General features: G+C 43.3%; 1 protein-coding gene and 1 non-coding gene across 10 annotated transcripts in view; one reads left to right on the forward strand and one right to left on the reverse strand.

The window, feature by feature from the left end:
* The window catches only part of GNE (glucosamine (UDP-N-acetyl)-2-epimerase/N-acetylmannosamine kinase), a 62,616-nt gene that overhangs the window by 42,196 nt on the left and 265 nt on the right, over positions 1-20,155 (reverse strand). Inside the window, exon 1 of one of the 9 annotated variants that reach the window (XM_061132807.1) lies at positions 4,169-4,551. The exons of 6 other annotated variants lie outside the window; for them this stretch is intronic. The gene's annotated coding sequence lies outside the window, so the exon portion shown is untranslated. Of the gene's footprint in view, positions 1-1,064; positions 1,255-3,907; positions 4,052-4,168; positions 4,552-20,155 lie in introns of those variants that run through there. 2 more of the 9 variants (XM_061132810.1, XM_061132808.1) reach the window with 2 other exon arrangements.
* On the forward strand, positions 16,703-16,837 carry LOC133049005 (small nucleolar RNA SNORA70). The gene has a single exon (XR_009691171.1). It is a non-coding gene; the product is annotated as a small nucleolar RNA SNORA70 (small nucleolar RNA).

The raw sequence follows: 20,155 nt of genomic DNA on the forward strand, positions 1-20,155 counted from the left end.
GCCCATCATTAGGCCCACTCAGAATTTCTAATCTCCAGTAAGAACTAATTCCACCCAATGGAAAGCATTTATAAGATAATGAAATGAACATTCTGTCAAGGGAGTTGTATTTGTAAGGTCTAAGCACTAGCTATGGCTCAGACAGTAAAGAATCTGCCTAAAATGCAGGAGACCAGACTTCAATCCCTGAGCAGGGAAGATCCCCTGGAGAATGGAATGGCTACCCACTCCCGTGTTCTTGCCTGAAGAATCCCATGGACAGAGGAGCCTGGTGGGCTACAGTCCATGGGGTCACAAAGAGTCAGACACAGCTGAGCAACTAATACTTTCACATTTTTTTCCCCACAAGCACTACCTAACCAAAGAGACAAAGATATTTTTCCAAAACCAGCTGGCCTGAGTGTTCTTATACGTAAATCTTCTTCCACTCATTAAATTTGAGCTGAATAAATTGCTGATGATATTTAATTTGCTAGGTGAGGCAAAGCAAATGGATTTTTTTTACCGACCAAATGGTTGGCAAATTTGTATTTATTTTAGAATAGTAAACTTTCTATCCGGCAATTCTAAAACACTTAGTGCTTATCAGGTAATTCAAAGGTTATTCTACGAAAAGTGAAAGTAAGTAGCCATATATACAAACTATGAAAAATACAATAATGTTACTAAGACCAAAAGTTTTTTTAAAGAAAAAAGCTAAATCTTAAAAAAAAAAAAAAAAAGTTTAATAATGGTAAAAATCCTTTTTTAAGGGGAGAATTCTTTTTAAAAAATAATTTTAATTTAACTAACTTTTGATTAGATAGTACATTCACATAGTTTAAAACTGAAAAGGCACAGAGGCTGTAAAAGTCTTCTCATCTGTGTTCTCAGACATGTAGTTCTGCCTGGATGCTTAGAGTTACTAGTGAGTTACTAGTTACTTATCCATCCTTCTACAGATAAACTATATATATACAAAAAATACACATATATTTCTTCACATACATAAATACAAATATATTTTATAAATATAGAGTGTATTATGCAATTAGTAATATAGTCTACAAACTGTTGTCACATACCTTGCTTTTTAATTGTTCTTAATTAAGTTTCTGAATCAAGTGGTAAATGGGAAGGTTTAAAGACATTGTTGTTGTAGCTTTTTAGTCACTAAGTCACGTCCAACTCTTCTGTGACCCCATGGACTGTAGCCGCCAGGCTCCTCTGTCCACAGGATTTCCCAGGCAAGAATACTGGAGTGGGTTGCCATTTCCTTCTCCAGGGGATCTTCCCGACCCAGGGATCAAAGTCTCGTCTTCTGTATCAGCAGGCGGATTCTTTAACCACTGAGCCACCAGGGAAGCCCTTAAAGGCATTAGAGATATCAAATCTAAAAGTGCAATTCCGGGCTTCCCTGGTGGCTCAGTGGTAAAGGATCTGCCTGCCCGCGCAGGAGATGAGGGTTTGATCCCTGGTCTGGGAAGATCCCACACGCTGCAGAGCAACTCAGCCTGTGCACCACAGCTATGGCACCTGTGTTCTAGAGCCTGGGAACCACAACTACGGAGCCTGCATGCCACCAACACTGAAGCCCCCACCCCACAGAGCCAGTGCTCCACGAGAGAAGCCCCACAACAAGAAGCCCGCTCACCGCAAGTGGACAGCAGCCCCCATTCTCCACACCTAGAGAGAAGACTACACAGCGGTGAAGATCCAGCACAGCCAAAATAAATAAATACAATTATATTTTTTACGGTGCAATTTTGAAAATTGCTGGCCATCAACTTTTTCAAATATATGTAGGGTTATGAGAGCCCTGAAAGTAAAAGTGCCACAAACATTTATTGAGAAGTGACTCTGTGCAGAGCAACGCAAAGCAGAGATGTGGAGCTGAGGAAGATCTCACCTCCAGTTTTGAGGAACTTAGAACCTAGTACCTGCCACCAAGCCACGTTAATAGATCACCTTCCCAACAGAAGCACTAGGAACAAAAGTAACAAATTTTCTTTCACTGCTCAGTATAATTATTATTTGTTCTGGATAAAATGTCATGCCCAAGGATCCATTTTTACACTAACTGTGATCAGAGTCTCCATGACCAGTATGAAATGAATAAATGTGACATAATGGACTTAAATTATACCAGGAGTTTTTAAGTTGCATAAAGTGCAATGTAAAACAAGATAAAACTTTTATTTACACAGTGGACTCTCAGGGAGTAATGAAAACAAATGGACTATGTTGAAATGTGTCAACATTAACAAACATCTAAAACATAAGGTTAGACAAAAACAGCATATTCTAAAAAGATACAATAGGGCACCATCTAAAAATATTACATTTAAAAATAAAACATTACTGTATGTTGTTTACTCATCTATAGTAAAATTTTACAGCAACTCAAGAAAGTAGTTACCTCTGAAGAAGGAGGGAAGGGAAAGGAAAAGAAGGCTTAGAGGGCTTCTGTTGTCTATGTAAACATTTTTTTTTTAAATCGTTTAAGTAGAGATCTGAAACAAACACGGTACCATATTAATATGTGTTAAATCTTGAGGACTGGTAGAGGGTGTCATGTTGTCTTCTGTCCTTTTCAGCATGTATGAAATATTGTATGGAAAACGAGAAATCTTTTAAATGAACAACGAAGATGCACTGTCCACAGTCCCTAAAGCCTAACGCTCAGAAAGCAGATGGACTGGATATTTACATTCATTTCACTCAATTCCATGAGAGTAACCAGAGCCACTAAAACATAGATACTGGTATGAAAATAAGCCTTCGCCTCAAACTCACTGGCAATCTGAGAAACCCACATTCTCTCAAGACTATTACAAATACTGACAAAAAGGTTAGTGACCCTTTCCAGAAAAATAAATACTGTGGTCCCACTCAACTATTGAAAAAGACACTTGGCTCAAGCAGCTTCTGACCAGAAGTGAAGTGAAAGTTGCTCAGTCGAGTAACTTTGTGACCCCATGGACCACAGTCCATGGAATTCTCCAGGCCAGAATCCTGGAGTGGGTAGCCTTTCCCTTCTCCATGGGATCTTCCCAACCCAGAGACTGAACCCAGGTCTCCCACATTGCAGGCAGATTCTTTACCAGCTGAGCCACAGGGGGAAGCCCTTCTCAGCAGAGGAAACCATCAAAGCAAACAATTGCCAAGCACATGTTAAAGAGCTTTACAAGCATTAACTCACTTCATCCTCACAGCCCTATCTTACTAGCCCTGTTTTACAAATGGGCATACCTCAGTGATTTGCTCCAAATCATAACTAATAACTGCGAAAACAAACACCTAATCAGCATTCAAGATAGTGCCCATATCCAGTGTTTGCCTGGGTCTGTTCATTTCATAAGCACTCATGAGTGAGAACGTTCCTTCCAGGCACCGCGGGAGTGAAGGACACACATGATGAATCCCTCTCTTCCCTCAGTGCAGACCGGATGAGGCTCACAAGAATCAGGGGAGGCCTATCTAAAGTGGTCTGAAATTCAGAACACTATCCTGAGCTATACTCGGGTGTGACTCCTTCCAGAGCTTCCATAGTCGACTAGAACAGTTATCTCTAAATGCCAAGCTGTACCCTACGCCTCTTCTCCATCAGGATTCAAAAACAAACAAACAAACAAACAAACTTCCGTGCTCTGACAATTTGACAAGTGTGCTGGGGCGGGGGAGTGGAATAAATGCATATCAAGCTTCCAGGGAAGCTCAGATTCAGAGTACAGTCGGGGTTAGGAGCAGACCTTCAAGATCATCGTTGGTCCGACACTTTACATCCCAGGGTCACTCATCTCCACGGAGCTCCCTGCCTTCTGCACATCTCCGTGAGCGGCTGCTCGCCGTCTTTCAGGACAGCCGGAGGAACAGAGTGCAGCCGGCCTTCCTCTGAGACCCCGAGCCCCACTCCGGGGTTACTCACCTGGGGTCCGCACTCAAAACTGTCTGCTGCGCCAGCCAACAGCTGAGCCCACAACTGGGCTCCGGCGTGCAGGCCCACCGGAGACCGCGAGGCCCGGGCCGGGTGCGGACCTGCGGCGTGGTGAGGTGCGGAGCCGCCGGCCGGGGATCTGAGGCCTCCGGGTGGAGGCCGAAGGAGAAAGGCCCCGGGGGCCGACAGGTGGCGTTCCCCGAGCCCGCGTCCTCCCGCCCCGCGAGTCCCTGGCGGGCACGCAGATCTCACCAGTAGCGGGTCCGCTGTTTCCGCGGCGTCGCCGCCGCCAGACCTCGCGGGTGAGAGCTGAGGGTCGAGACGGAACGCAGGCCGGCGCGAGACCGCCCCTTCGGCTTCCGCCACGCTGCACCGCGAACGATGACGCGCCTCGCCCCGCTCCTGGGGCACCCCGCGCGCCCTGCGCGCCCACCCGAGCGCCGAATCGGCCGTCGCGCCCCACGTCAGCGGGGAGGCACCCTGCGATTGGCTGAGCGAGGAGGACGGGCCGGGGCGGCGCCTTCCGTGGACGTGGCGTAGCCCCCAGGCGACCAGCTCTTCTTCTCAGCCGGTGTTCCCGCCCCTGGGCCGCTTCTCAGCCTGTCAAGGGAAAGTTCGGAACCGAGCGCCTCACGGGTAGTCGTTTTGCCCTGCGCCCTAGAGGTAATGTCTCAGGCCTTCTCACGCAGTCATCTCAGAGGCAGGACCAAAACAATACGGTCGTGTGGCGGTCCACCCAGAGCCCTCTCCCGAGTGAAGACCTGCCCCTCCAGAACCGCGTCTACTAGAAGGATCTGTGGATGCTGAAGACCACGTCAAGGCGGAGACCTGCTGATCCTTAGGATGCGCGGAACCCCCAGGCCGTCCTGCCCCAGAGACTCACAGAGAGGAACACAGAGGTGGCAGAGAAAGTGGCGGGAAAGGGCTCACACAGCTCCTGACGGACGCTTTCTAATGATTGTTGCAAATTCCTTAGTCACCACTGACAAGCTTTGAGTTGGTGATGCAATATATTAAAATATTTTTTACAGCTAGTAAATAATTTACCGAAAGTGAAACTGTTTAAACAGCCTAATGATTCATTGTCAGTTCTTGCTAAAGTGAATTTCAAGCCCAATAAACTTTTGCACTTAATTTATTTCAGTTAATGATACTCTAATTTACAGAATATTTGTGAACCGTTAGTTCCCCTGCAGCTAGCTTGTTGTCATCAAGAGGTCACATCAGCCACAAAAGGACAGATATTAGGGGATTTCCTGCAAGGAACTACCAGCAGATTTCTTTTTTAAAATATCACTTTTGCTATTCTGTGGAGAATGGACTGGTTGAAAGTTGAGAATGGTGGTAGTGAAAAAAAATCTCTGAAAGGATGCACACACACATATACAGACAAAACCCATACCACTAATTGCATTTGGCAGAGCTGGGAAGAGATAGACTTTTCACTGAGTTTATTTTTATAATATCTTTTGTATTTTGTAGTATATGCACACATTCCATATTAAAGAAAAGAAAATTGATGGTAAAAAAAATGGTGGCAGTGAAACTCGATTGAAGCGATTGGATATGATATTTAGTTTGGAAGTAGAATTGATGAAACTTAATTATGAATTAGATGTGAAAGGATGGGACTTCCCAGGTGGCTCAGTGGTAAAGAACCTGCTTGCCAATGTAGGAGACATAAGAGATATGGTTCGATCCTTGGGTCAGGAAGATCCCCTGAAAGAGGGCATGGCAACCCACTCCAGTATTCTTGCCTGAAGAATTCCATGGACAGAGGAGCCTGGCAGGCTGCAGTCCATAGGGTCATAAAGAGTTGGACACGACTGAAGTGACTTAGTACACGTGCAAGGATGACAGAGAAAAGGAAGGTTGACTTCCAGATGTTTGGTATTAGTAATTGGGTAATTAGTGCCATTTACCAAGATGAAAAGCTGGGGGAGTGGTCAGGTTTAGGGGTTTAAAAGTAAAGGCGTAATTTGTGATGTGTTAGATTTGAGATGCCTGTGAGACAGCCACATGAAGCTATTATAAAGGCAATAAGATAAATGAATCTAGGGTTTCCCTGGTGGCTCAGTGGTAAAGAATCTGCCTGCCAATGCAGGATACACAAGTTCGATCCCCGGTTCAGGAAGATCTCACATGCCAAGGAGCAGCTAAGCCCATGCACCGCAACTACTGAGCTTGTGCTCTAGAGCCCGGGAGTTGCAAATACTGAAACTCGTGTGCACCTAGATCCCATGCTCCAGAAGAGAAACCGCCACAGTGAGAAGCCCAAACACGGTGACTAGAGAGTAGCCCCCACTCACTGGAGAAAAGCCTGCATGGCGACAAAGACCTAGCACAGCCGAAGATAAATAAAGTGATATGTACAAAAGCTGTGTGGATCTGAACACACAGATTCATGGTGTATTAGTTTCCTACTGCTGTTGTAACAAATTACACAAAACTTAGTAGCTTAAAAATACAATTATATTGTCTTCCAATCTGGAGGTTAGAAGTCTGAAATGGGTTTTTGAGGGGCTAACATAAAAGAAGCAGTATAGATATCATCACAAGAAAAAAATTTATAACTATGTGTAGTGATCAATGTTAACTAGATTTATCATGGTGATCATTTCACAAGATCCTTGTGTTTTATACCTGAACCTAATGTAAAGTTATATGTCAAATAATCTCAATTAAAAAAAAAAAAGGTATCAGTAGGTTTGTCTTCCTTAGGCTGCAGGGGAGAATCTGTATTTTTGCCTTTTCCAATTTCTAGAGGCTACCTTCAGACTTCCCTGGTGAGGCTCAGTGGTAAAGAATCTGCCTGCCAATGCACAAGACATGGGTTCGATACCTACAATCCATGGGGGTTGCAAAAGAGTTGAACAGAACTTAGCGACTAAACAACAACAACCTACAGAAGGCAAAGACCTAACAGAAGCAGAAGAGATTAAGAAGAGGTGGCAAAAATACACAGAAGAGCTTCAGGAAAAAGTCTTAATGACCGGGATAACCATGATAGTGTGATCACTCACCTAGAGCCAGACATCCTGGAGTGTGAAATCAAGTGGGCCTTAGGAGGCATTAATACGAACAAAGCTAGTGGAGGGGATGGAATTCCAGCTGAGCGATTTCAGATCCTAAAAGATGATGTTATTAAAGTGCTGCAGTCAATATGCCAGCAAATTTGGAAAACTCAGCAGTGGGCACAGGATTGGAAAAGGTCAGTTTTTATTCCAGTCCCAAATAAGGGCAATGCCAAAGAATCTTCAAACCACTGCACAACTGCACTTATTTCACATGCTAGCAAGGTAATGCTTAAATCCTTCAGGCTAGGCTTTGACAGTACATGAACTGAGAACTACAAGTTGTATAAGCTGGGTTTAGAAAAGGCAGAGGAACCAGAGATCAAATTGCCAACATTTGTTGGATCATAGAAGAAACAAAGGAATTTCAGAAAAACACCTACTTCTGCTTCATTGACTGTGCTAAAGCCCTTGACTGTGTGGATCACAACAAACTGTGGAAAATTCTTCAAGAGATGGTAATACCACACCACCTTATCTGTCTCCTGAGAAACCTGTATGCAGATCAAGAAGCAAGTTAGAACCAGACATGGAAAAACAGACTGGCTCAAAGTTGGGAAAGGAGTACATCAGGGCTGTGTATTGTCACCCTGTTTATTTAACATGTGCAGAGTACATCATGAAAAATGCTGGGCTGGATGAAGCTCAAGCTGGATTAAGATTGCTGGGAGAAATATCAATAACCTCAGATTTGCAGATAGTAGGAGATAATACACAAGTAGTACCACCCTAATGGCAGAAAGCAGAAGAGGAACTGAAGGGCCTCTTGATGCTTAAAACTCAACATTCAAAAACTAAGATCATTGCATCCAGTCCCATCACTTCATGGCAAATAGATGGGGGGGTGGGGGGGAGGGAATGGAAACAGTGACATACTTTGCTTTCTTGGGCTCCAAAATCACTGTGGATGGTGACTGTAGCCTTGAAAGTAAAGGATATTTGTTCCTTGGAAAGAAAGCTATGACAAACCTAGACAGCATATTAAAAAGGAGAGATATCACTTTGCCAAGAAAGGTCTGCATAGTCAAAGCTATGTTTTTTTCCAGTAGTCATGTATGGATGTGAGAGTTGGACCATAGAGAAGGCTGAGCACTGAAGAATTGATGCTTTTGAATTGTGCTGGAGAAGACCTTATCCAGAACAGAACATCAGTTTTCTTTTCTTGAATAAAAATTAATATCAAAACAGTATTAATGTTCAGTTTTTATCTGGTGGCTTATTACATGGATGTGTTTAGTTTGTAAAATTTCATATTGTATGCTTAAGATATGTGCGCTTTTTGTGTTTATATTGTAAGTACAATATGTTTCTAAAATACTTAATGCTTAAGATGATAGCTGGGGAAAATGTAACTAGAAATATAAATACTTGTAGTAATAGGAAATACAATTTTGAGAATTTGTACACTTATTAAGCCACTCACAGATTTTGTTGTTTTTTGACCAATATTGAGAATTTTATAGTTTCATACATAGTTGAATAGTTCTGTGTTCATAGAATCATTTAACCCTAGATTATCCCTTTTTAGGATTTTCTCCTATGTTCTCTTAAGATGAAGTTGCAGCAAGAAGCTGTAGGAAGCATTTTCTCTTGGCTTTCTAAGATCACTTTTCTATGGGTAAAGATTACCATTCTGGATTTCTGGGTCTCTGCTATAGGGGAGCATTATCTTTTCTAATAATTAGTGTTTTCATTTTCTGCAGATAAATACCCAGAAGTGGAATTTCTGGATGGTATGTTAGTTCTATTTTTAATTTTTTGAGAAACCTCCTTACCGTTTTCTATAGTGGCTATGCTAGTTTATATTCTCACCACCAATGCGCAAAGTTTCTTTTTTCTCCAAGTCCTCACCAATAGCTATTATTTGTTATCTTTTTAACAACACATGCTAACCATTTTGACAGATGTGAGGTGATATTTCATTGTGGTTTTGATTTGAATTTCCTTGGTGATTGGTGATGTTCAGCATCTTTTCACATGCCTGTTGGCCATCTGCATGTCTTCTTTGGAAAAATGCCCATTTAGGATCTCTTGCCATTTAAAAATTGTCTTTTGATGTTGAGTTGTATGAGTTCATTATGTATTTGGGGCATTAATTGCTTATTGCATGTATCACTTGAAAATATGTTCTCCCTTTCGGTAGGCGGCCTTTTAATTTTGTTGATAGTTTCCTTCACTGTGCGAAACTATAGTTTGATGTAGTCGCAGTTGTTTATTTTGGCTTTTGTTGCCCTTGCCTGAGGAGATACATCCAAAAAAAAAAAAAAAAATTGCTAAAGCCAGTGTCAAAGAGTGTAGTGCCTATTTTCTTTCTAGAGTTTATGGTTTCAGGTCTTACGTTTAAGTCTTTAATCCATACTAAGGTGGCGCTGGCCTGCTAACAGATGGGCCTGGTCTTGAGATGGCGGGCAGTGGATCTGTGCGACCCCAGGGTTGGTCAGCCCATTCGTGTGTGGGGCTTGGGCCCAGGGGGTCCCAGGGCTGGCGCCCATCCACGGGTGGACGAGGCCAGGTCCTGGTGCTCCTGGAGCTGGTGTTAGTCTGCTGGTTAGCACACCAGGTCCTGACACAGCTGGCTGCGGGGTCTTGGTGTTCACGGAGCTGGTGTCTACCAGAGGTGGGTGAGGCCTCTTTCCAAGACTAGTGTCAACCCACGGGTGGAGCTGGGTCCTGGGATCTCCGGCTGAGGGGCTGAAGGTTCTGTCGCTGATGTAGACCCACTAGGTGGGTAGGGCTGGGCCCTGGGCCATCTGGTAGGTGAGGGTGTTTCCTGGCACAAGGCTGGAGCCTCAAGGAGTCCTTTCTGCTAGGGGGTGAGGTCAAGACCCTACCCATCTGGGGCACCTGGCCTGGGGCATCCCTGGACTGGTGCTGATTGGCTGGTGGGCAAGTAGTTTCCAGCACTAATAAGCTACAGGGGAGACTCTAAAGTGGTGCTTACCCATGCCAGGGCCCTCCTGGTGGGTTGACCTCCCTGAAATGGCTGCATCTATGTCCCCAGGGTGAGTTTCGGTTGCCTCCTGCCTCTACAAGAGGCTCTCCAAGATCAGCAAGTGGGTTTGATCCAGGCTCCTTTCCAGTGACTGCTTCTGCCATGCATCTTGGAGTGTGTGAGATTTTGTGTGTGCCCTTTAAGAGTGGAGTCTTTATTTCCCATAACCCTCTGGGTCTCCCTAAAGAAAGTCCCACTGGCCTTCCAAGTTAAATGTTCTGGGGGCTGGGCTCCCCAGTACAGGATCCCTGGGATGGGAAGCCCAATGCAGGGCTTGGACCCCCTGATTTTGGGGAAGAACCTCCGCAACTGTAATTATCCTTCCAGTTGTGCATCACTCACCTGGGGGACATGAGTCTTGACTAACCGCATCTCTGCCCCTCCTCCCCTTCTCACTGTGGTTCCTTCTTTGTAACTTTAGCTTTTCAGCTCAGTTCAGTGGTGTCCGACTCTCTGCGACCCCATGAATTGCAGCACACCAGGCCTCCCTGTCCATCACCAACTCCCGGAGTTTACTCAAACTCATGCCCATTGAGTCGGTGATGCCATCCAGCCATCTCATCCTCTGTTGTCCCCTTCTCCTCCTGCCCCCAATCCCTCCCGGCATCAGGGTCTTTTCCAATGAGTCAACTCTTCGCATGAGGTGGCCAAAGTATTGGAGTTTCAGCTTCAGCTTTTAGAAGACCTTTTTTGTTAGTCCTCAGGGTGCTCTTATGGATACTTTGTCTGTAAATAATTGCAGTTTTTGTGTGCCTCTGGGAGGAGGTGAACACCAGGTCTTCCTGCTCCATCCTCTTGGCCACTCCTCAAGTCATTATGTTTTGTTTGGCTTGATTTCCTTTGGCTTTAATCTGAGAGCTCTACAAACTGCAAAAAAGTACTGATGGCTTTGTAGTGAAATAAAATCAGAGTTAAAAAAATTTAGCAAACATTTCTTGCAAACAAAGCAAGGCAGTTACCTTGTTACTCTTGGCAATTCACCGAAGGTGTGTGTTTGTTCCTTTTGAGCCTAAAGTACATTCCCGATGATGGCTAAAGCCAGGTGGTCATTTTAAAGAAGAAATGAAGCAGACAAACCTGTTTCTTTCTTGATTCTTCAGTCTTACAGGCAAGTGTTTTTCCCAAGCTTGTGGCTATTGAACTTTCTCATGTTTTCACCTAAGGTTAGACAGAGGAGCTACTGGTTCTCTGGGTTCTCAGATGTTTCCAAAGCACACCCATTTTGTTATGGGTGACCCCGGCTCCTCTTAGTGAGTAACTCTATAGAATTACTCCATAAACAGAATTTAGTATTCAGGGCACAATTAGAATGTCAAAGAACCGTAGACCTTGAAAGATCATCTAATTCAGCCTTCTCATTAGCAGAAGAGATCTCTTTACAGCATCCCGACAGACATTCATGGGGCCACTTTGGGCACATTTATTCTAACAGGGACTTGTCTTGCTCTTTAACTTCGTGACTTAATGATAAAGTACTCTGCCTCTCTACCTACACGTTAGTAGGGTTCTGAACACTTTATGTTCACTCAGTACTCCTGGCCATCTTAAGATGTAGACTCTATCACCTCTATTTCATAGATAGAAAAACTGACTGAAGCATAGAATGAAAAATTCCTTAAGGTCAAATAGCTATTAAGCAGAAGAGCCCAGCCCTTGATCCCACATACTCGACCTACATTTCCTCTCTGTACTGCAGAACCCACATAAATCATGACAGAAACCTGTCTTCAGGGTGATCTTAATTGTCAACTTTTGCATAAGTTGTTAAGAATTCACATAACTCTTCTACTACACAGCCCATCTCTCTCTGAATTGCACATAATGGTCTTAGAAAATTTTAAAAGATATCTTTAAAATCAACATATATGCCTATGACATTCTCCTGATATGCTTCAAAAAAGAGAATGAGGTCAGTTTGGCATAATTTTAAAAAATAAACTTATTATAACAAAGAAAGTTGCACATAACAAGCATGTGTTGAATTTTGGGTTTTCATGAACTGAACCACTTGGATAACTACCACTAAGATAAAGACAAAAATAAATAAATAAATAAAGACAAAAAGTACCAGTATCCATGGGCTGCCTAACCAAGAGCTGCCTATCCATGACCCATGAAAAAACCTGGAACCAAAGCTATGCTTAGTAATAGATACAATGGTAGTTAAGGAAGCATGTTAAACTGACTCTCTGAAGCATTTAGACTGTGGAATATAAAGAAGATTGGTCAGTCAAGAAATGAGAGCACAGATATGTTACGAGAGGTTGAACATGTGGGCCATAGGGCAAGAATCCAGTCTCTGACTTGCCTTGGATCCTGAACAACTCTCTGACTTCAAACTATGTGTATCCTTAAAATAAATCCTCTTTTTCTTAAGGTTCCCTACTCCTTGTAGTCAGAAGATATGAACACCAAACTCCAAGGCTTAGTCCAATGGAAGAGAAAATTGTGATGTCTGCCACATGGGCTTTTTGAGGGGGAGGGTGGGTGGTAGGTGGGGTGTGTGTGGAAGAGAGGCAGGAATAGTGACATGAACTTGCCATTCCTGCTCTCGGCCCGTATCATGAAGAAATCAACCTCAGATGGGAAAAGCTGAGTAATTAATCACCGTATTATCTGGATGTTTCTGTTTAATAAATATCCTTGCCTTAGTTGTTCCTCCTACCCCGCTCTGTATTTCAGCCATGATCTTTTAATTGTCAGAGTCTCCTGAGTATAAAAAGAAATAAAGCACATCTTAAAAAGCAAGTATCACTGCATAAGCCAGATTGCTTACAGCCTAACCAAGTCATGTGGGTACCTCCTCGCAAGAGAGAATTACTTCTGTGACACTGATCAGGCTTCACTATATAGAGGAGAAAGCACTTCTTTTCCTCTTGGGAAAGTCATGTGAGGGGTAAGTTTATACTGGCGGAAAATAATTCAGTAACAATGTGAACGAACTGTATGGGTCAACTTCAGGTTTGTAAGAGCATGAGACTATAAGATATGCTTACAAACATCCCGATTAAAATATTTGTGATGAGAAGAGAAGCCTTTTTCAGGTTCATATTTAGGGAAAATATAATCACTGTTCATATCCCCAGTTACTAATCATGTCAGCCAATTAGCTTGGTAGAGTGCCTGCCATGGTGAGCCATGCCTCTGCTAGTTTCCCCAATTATAGAAGAAAAGTACAAATAAATGCAAGGACCATGTGTGTGTGTTTGTGAAATGTTGCTCTTCATTGGACAATTTCTTAATGTATTTTTGTGGGCTGTGAAAGTATCATATTTTGCACTGATGAATACTTTTGTTTCTCATCTGTCTTGCTAGGGCAATGAGCTAAGCCAGAGACAGCTCAGTCATCCCTGACCAGCAGGGTCCAGAAAGCTGAATGGGCACAGTTATTCCAGCTGAACTGGAAAAGCATTAGAAAATAGTTCGTTTTTAACTTTGACCCTGTTATAAAAAGTTGGATTAACAAAATTACATTCTTAAATAACTGCTCATCAAAGAGTAATGTGGGAAATATGTTCTTTTGGACTTTAAAGGAACTGCTGAGCAATAAACCTTTGGAAAAATATCATGATTTCTCCACAACAGCTGAGGAACTAGGCCAGGTACATGTCCAGAACCTCTGGAGCTGAGGAACAGCCCACAGTTAGGACTTGGCATCCAGCTAAGGATGAAGGTGGGGGCCCACATGGACATTCCTTTGGAATGCCACAGTGGGCTTCTTCATACCTGTGTGAAGGTACTTAGAGGCGTGAATGCTCAGTCATGTCCAACTGTTTGTGACCCTCATAGACTGTAGCCCGCCATGCTCCTCTGTCCATGGAATTCTCCAGGCAGGAATGTTGGGGTGGGTTGCCATTTCCTCCTCCAGGGGATCTTCCCGACCCAGGGATCGAACCCAGGTCTCCTGCATCTCCTGCATTGGCAGGCAGATTCTTTACCACTGAGTCTCCGGGGAAGCCCAGGCTGTGAATACTTAGTTCAGTTCAGTTCAGTTCAGTTCAGTCACTCAGTCGTGTCCGACTCTTTGCGACCCCATGAATCGCAGCACGCCAGGCCTCCCTGTCCATCACCAACTCCTGGAGTTTACTCAAACTCATGCCCATTGAGTCGGTGATGCCATCCAGCCATCTCATCCTCTGTTGTCCCCTTCTCCTCCTGCCCCCAATCCCTCCCGGCATCAGGGTCTTTTCCAATGAGTCAACTCTTCGCATGAGGTGGCCAAAGTACTGGAGTTTCAGCTTCAGCATCAGTCCCTCCAATGAACACCCAGGACTGATCTCCTTTAGGATGGACTGGTTGGATCTCCTTTCAGTCCAAGGGACTCTCAAGAGTCTTCTCCAACACCACAGTTCAAAAGCATCAATTTTTCAGTGCTCAGCTTTCTTCACAGTCCAACTCTCACATCCATACATGACCACTGGAAAAACCATAGCCTTGACCAGACAGACCTTTGTTGGCAAAGTAGTGTCTCTGCTTTTTAATATGCTATCTAGGTTGGGTGAATACTTAAGACACACTCAAATATACATGGTGAACAACAACAAATTCTAAACATGAAAAGAAGACCTCAGCCTTTCTTCACGTTTTCCATGTTCCTACTCTGGATCTAAGTCAAACTTTCAAATAATTTGTTTTTTTCCCCCTACCCTCCTTTCTGTCCTGAAATGTGGGCACTCCCTTGCAATGACACCTTTTCCCTCAGGTCTTCTACACACTTGGTCTTTCAGAATGTCATTCACTCTCAGACTTTCCATTCTGACTATGACTTGTGTGTAGGTAATTCCTTGGATAATACTCTGGCCTGATCTTTCTTCCTAGTTCTAAGCCTGTATCTTCAACTGTCTGCTAGATATTTCCTCACCTCCAACTCTACGTTAAATTTAGTTTGGTTTTTTACTTCTTGACTTTCCCGCTTCTTTTAAAGGTAACAATTTGTCACTTTCATTCAGACTCAAGACAATGGAGTCTTATTTCAATCTCTTCTGACTTTTAATATCTAAATTCTTCAAGATGTTTTCTTTTTTGCATCTACTCTTCTCATTCCTTTCATCATCACCTTAGTTCAGATCTTTATCTTATGTTCTTAATTCTGAGATGCCAGCATTTTTGTAATTTTATATACCTAAAATTTTATAATCAGTGTAGACACTTAATGTAGAGCTTCTTATTACAAAAACCTATTATTCAATAGTGTCTTAGAATAAAAAACTGTGACATCTCAGACCTAGATTACTGTGCTTCTACCGCTCTTTCAGCCTGAATTCCCTTGCTTTTCTAACCTGTCCTGCACACTACTGCCTGATTAATCTCCTTAAAAGACTGCAATCAGCTATGTCCACTGGCTAAGACTGTGGTTTCACTGCAGGGCACAGGTTCATCCATGGCCGGAGAACTAGGTGTGACCAAAAAAAAAAAAACAACTTCAGTGGTACCCATTCTCTGCTAGGTAAAGTATATAGGTATGCCTAGGGGATCAAAGTACACGTTGAAGGGACCCCACAATCACACGCTGACCTCTTCCTGTCCTTGTCAGCATAATCCCCCTACCCGGATTCTTCTGCCCTGCACACATCCTCTTCCGCCTGTCTGTGCCATTTCCCACAATTAGGAGGTTATTCCTCCTGCTGCATATGCCCTACTCAGACTGCAAGTCCTAGCTCTGTTGTAAACGTAACCTGAACACTCTGTCCCTGGATACTCTTGTCTTCCTCCAAATTCCTGTAGGACTTGTCTTGATCCCACAGCCATCCAGGATGAGCCGCTTTTCTGCCACCATGTCTCACATATATTATTAGTTATCTAGTATCTTTGAATGTCTGTATATATGTGTGTTGTGATTGTTCAGTTGCTAAGTCATGTCCAACTCTTTGCAACCCCGTGGACTGCAGCACGCCAGGCTTACTTGTCCTTCACTATCTCCCGGAGTTTGCTCAAACTCATGTCCATTGAGTCAGTAATATATTTATGAGTGTAAAGCAATTAATCTGTTTTATAATGAACCCAGGAAAAATCAGTCACATTAGTTGCCTCATTCTATGTCTTATTTCTCTCATCAAATTATAAATTCTTTGAAGTTATCTCTATTAGATATACTTGTTTCCCTTGAATTGTGATTTATCTAAGAAATACAGTCTAATAAGCGCTGAGTTCAATGTGGGATCACATCTCTTAGCAAAGGTCATGGCCACCTCTCTTCTTTTCTCTATGGCTGGTCCTAATCACTTATATTCAACTTCTCCCATCGGCCCTCCTCCAGCACCCAAGCTAATGATCTTAGTAGAACAATACTATTGTGCAGACTTTAGCATAAATCAAATGTAAAGGAACATGGTGAGTTGAAGAACAAGGAGAAATTTAGCAGTGTTAGAAGGTGGATGTGAGGAGGCAGAAAGTCTTGAAATGCAGCTAAGATGTGGGGCAAGGCTGGGTCAGCAGGTTAGGCTGGGTCAGCTAAGATGTAGGGCAAGGCTGGTTAGCAAGATGTCATGCTAAGGAGGTGGGACCTTCTTTCACATCACTGGAACTGGGAGGTTTTTTTAATCAGCCAGCCATGTCACAGAGGGACCTGATCAGATTTACTTCATTAGAGGTGTCGGAGATGGGTAGGGAAGAGGAGGAAGGACTGGGAGAAGGTAGGCCAGTTAAGAATATGATTTCAGCACGGTAGTGGTGGTGGTAGGACTGCAAAGTAAGAGAATGGAGTCAAAAGAACGTAGAGATTTGCAGCCCATTGAGCCAGCTGTGCTCTTTTCCCCAAGGGGGCCTATTGCGCAAGGGCTGCAAACAGCAGCCTCCTTAGGAATGTCGGAAGCCTGTAGCCTGTGCAGGTTGCCCTAGGGTACCTTGGAGTCAGCCCTTTCTCGTAGACATTCATGATTGGCATGCTGTCCCCAATCTAGGTTCCAGACAGGTGCCTTTCCAAAGAAGCCCCAGGGCAAAGTGGCCAGGGTCCACATTGGCCAAATCATAATGTCCAAGTTACAGAACAAGGAGTATGTGATTAAGGCCCTTTGCTGTGCTTAGTCGCTCAGTCACGTCCAATTGGGAGAAGGCAATGGCATCCCACTCCAGGACTCTTGCCTGGAAAATCCCATGGACGGAGGAGCCTGGTAGGCTGCAGCCCATGGTGTTACAAAGAGTCGGACACAACTGAGCGACTTCACTTTAACTTTTCACTTTCATGCACTGGAGAAGGAAATGGCAACCCACTCCAGTGTTCTTGCCTGGAGAATCCCAGGGATGGGGGAGCCTGGCGGGCTGCCATCTATGGGGTCGCACAGAGTCAGACACGACTGACGCGACTTAGCAGCAGCATGACCAACTCTTTGTGACCCCATGGACTGTATCCTGCCAGGCTCCTCTGTCCATGGGGATTCTCCAGGCAAGAATACTGGAGGGGGTTGCCATGCCCTCCTCCAGGGGATCTTCCCAATCCAGGGATCAAACCCAGGTCTCCCACATTGCAGGTGGATTCTTTACTGTCTGATCCACCAAGGAAGCCAAATTGAGGCCCTACACAGGACCAAATTCAAGTGCCTGGGCTGCCAGGAGACCTGCATCTCCAAGAAGTGGGGATTTACTCAGTTTAATGTGGAAGAACTTGAGAACACGGTGGCAGAAAAGCGGCTCATCTTGGATGACTGTGGAGCCAAATACATTCCTAATCTGGACAAACAGTGGGCCTGCACTTGTGAGAGCCTTGACACTGTTCCCTCCTTACTCATGCCCACCAATAAATCCTACTTTCCTGTCAAAAAAAAAGAATGTGAAGGAAAAATGGACGTAACTTGATGGCAGAGATGAGACGGAAAAGATGACAATGGAAAAGAATGAATGACACAGGTTTGCACTTTTAACAATGGGGTAGCTGGCAGCGCTCTTCCCTGAAGTAGAGAAGCAGGTTGGGGATGGGCTGGAGTAGGTGAGAAGACAATGAAGTCTGATGTGGATACGTTGAATTTGTGATTGAGGACCTGAAGCAAGAGACGGGTTGGAGAGACAGACCTGTGATAGGTATAACTCACCCAATAAAATGTGTATCTGTCTTGAAATACACTGTTCACTCTTAGCCCATGCAGCCAACTACATTTCTTGTCCTACCTGTTTCACCAGATTTTTATTATGTTCCTGGATCCCAGTTTGTTATATTTCTACTCTTGGCCAGTTCAGAACTCTTTCTGTAATATTTTATATAGAGTCGTTACGTAAGTCTTAAACAGACTCTTCGACATTGTTTAATTTCATAAGGAGTAAAGTTCCGTGGAAACCCAGTTTATTGCACCTTATGTTACAATAGACTGTGGTGTGTCCTGGCCGGGTTCCCTCTTTTCCAGCTCACTTCATCCAACTGCCCATGCATAGAATCTTCTCTGCCTTCCACCTCCTATTCTCTTAACCCTTTCTCTACACTTATGGTCACAGCCTTATCTTTTTTTGTTGTGGTTGCTAATTAGTTTATTTGACTGTGCCGCGTATTAGTTGCAGCACATGGGCTCTTTAGTCCTCATTGCAGCATGCGGGATCTACTTCCCTGACCAGAGATCGAACCCGTGCCCCCCTGCATTGGGAGCTCAGAGTTTTAGCCATTGGAGCACGAGGGAAGTCCCCACTGCTTTATTTTCAAAGCTTTCTTCTTCCTGGGCTTCACGACATCTGATTTTCCACCTACCTCCAATATCTCTGACTGCTATATGTCACCAAACCCCTACTTAAAGTTTTCTAGGCTTCCCTGTTTAGCCTTCCTTTCATCTCATTTTAGTGCACAATGTGATCTCATCCACTTGCGGGGCTTAAAAAACAACCATTAACATTATTTCTAAATCGGAATCTGTGGCCCAGTCTTTTCAGTCCAAGTCCAAATATCCAACTCCTTTTAGGATACCTTTTTCCGCATGTGTTCCATGGGCATTTCAATTCAGTTTGCCGCAGTGAAGTTCTCCGTTCCCCCCCACACCTGGCCTTCCTCTGGTCTAATTTTCAGTGATGGGAGTCACCCTGCCCATAACCCGGGAGCCGCTCCTGACTTCTCTTTTCTTTCTCAAACTCAGTTTACCGTGAAATCCTACCCATTTCACATTTTAAGTGAGCATTTTCCCAGATGAGGATACAGTGTGGTTGAAGATAGTAAGGAGGGATTGAGACTAGCCCTGACAGGAGAAGTTTTGTTGAGAAATATCGGAAAATATGGTTGTACCATCAAGTGGGAGAGTGACTTGAAAGAAGCCACATGGAGTATTTCACAACTGATGTGGTTGTAGAAGGACCAGACATTAGTCAGATGGATGAAATGGTCATTTCGAAGTGCATTTTAAAAAAGCAGTCACTTGAAAAATAGGAGTAACTTTGTAACCAGAGACAACCATTTCTCACATTTCATTGATGACATGAGGAAAAAACAAAACCTACAAAGTTCCAACTAGGTTAGAAAATGTGACCCTGAATTTAAATGGAAGTGCTACTAAAAAATAAAAAATAATAAATTCTCATTGAAGAAGATAAATTGAAATTAGGCATTAGTGATATAATTAGTAGACTGTGTTGAAAATAATTGCAAGAATGACATAATTTAATTGAAAGGTGCTTATAAATCAATTCCTTAACTATAAATGATCTTTAAACTGAATATATATAGACTTTTTTAATAAATCACCAAATTGAATTGTGACAATGATTTTCTGAAACATCTGCATTTCCATATTTCTCAGTAAAAATTTGAGGTTAAATAAGCTATGTTATAATATAGCATATGATATGACATATTATATATTGATAAATGTAAGCAATTTCCATTTAATTTGGCTCAGATACTAATTAAATTCAAAATAAATATACTTCCCTCACCAGTATAATCAGTCAATAGGTAAATAGCTGGGAGAAAAAGTGCTACAAGCCAGGCAGCTCTATATACCATGTTTCAAAAGCAGAGGAAAAAATAAAATTGCAGTAAACACTGCACTTACGGAAAAAAACTACATTTATGAAGCAGATGTCTCAAAAAGTAAAAGCCTACCCTCTTTATATGATGAAAGCATCAGGAATCTTATGGAAAGATTTCATTTTCGGTTTTATGTTTAGAATTGTTGAAAGACTGTGAGTTTCAACACAGGAACTCAGAGACAACTAGCCACCAGAGAATTCCTGCTGCCAGGAGTCAGCAGTTAAAAAAAAAAAATG

Source organism: Dama dama, chromosome 29, assembly GCF_033118175.1.
Source record: "Dama dama isolate Ldn47 chromosome 29, ASM3311817v1, whole genome shotgun sequence".
Taxonomy (NCBI): domain Eukaryota; kingdom Metazoa; phylum Chordata; class Mammalia; order Artiodactyla; family Cervidae; genus Dama; species Dama dama.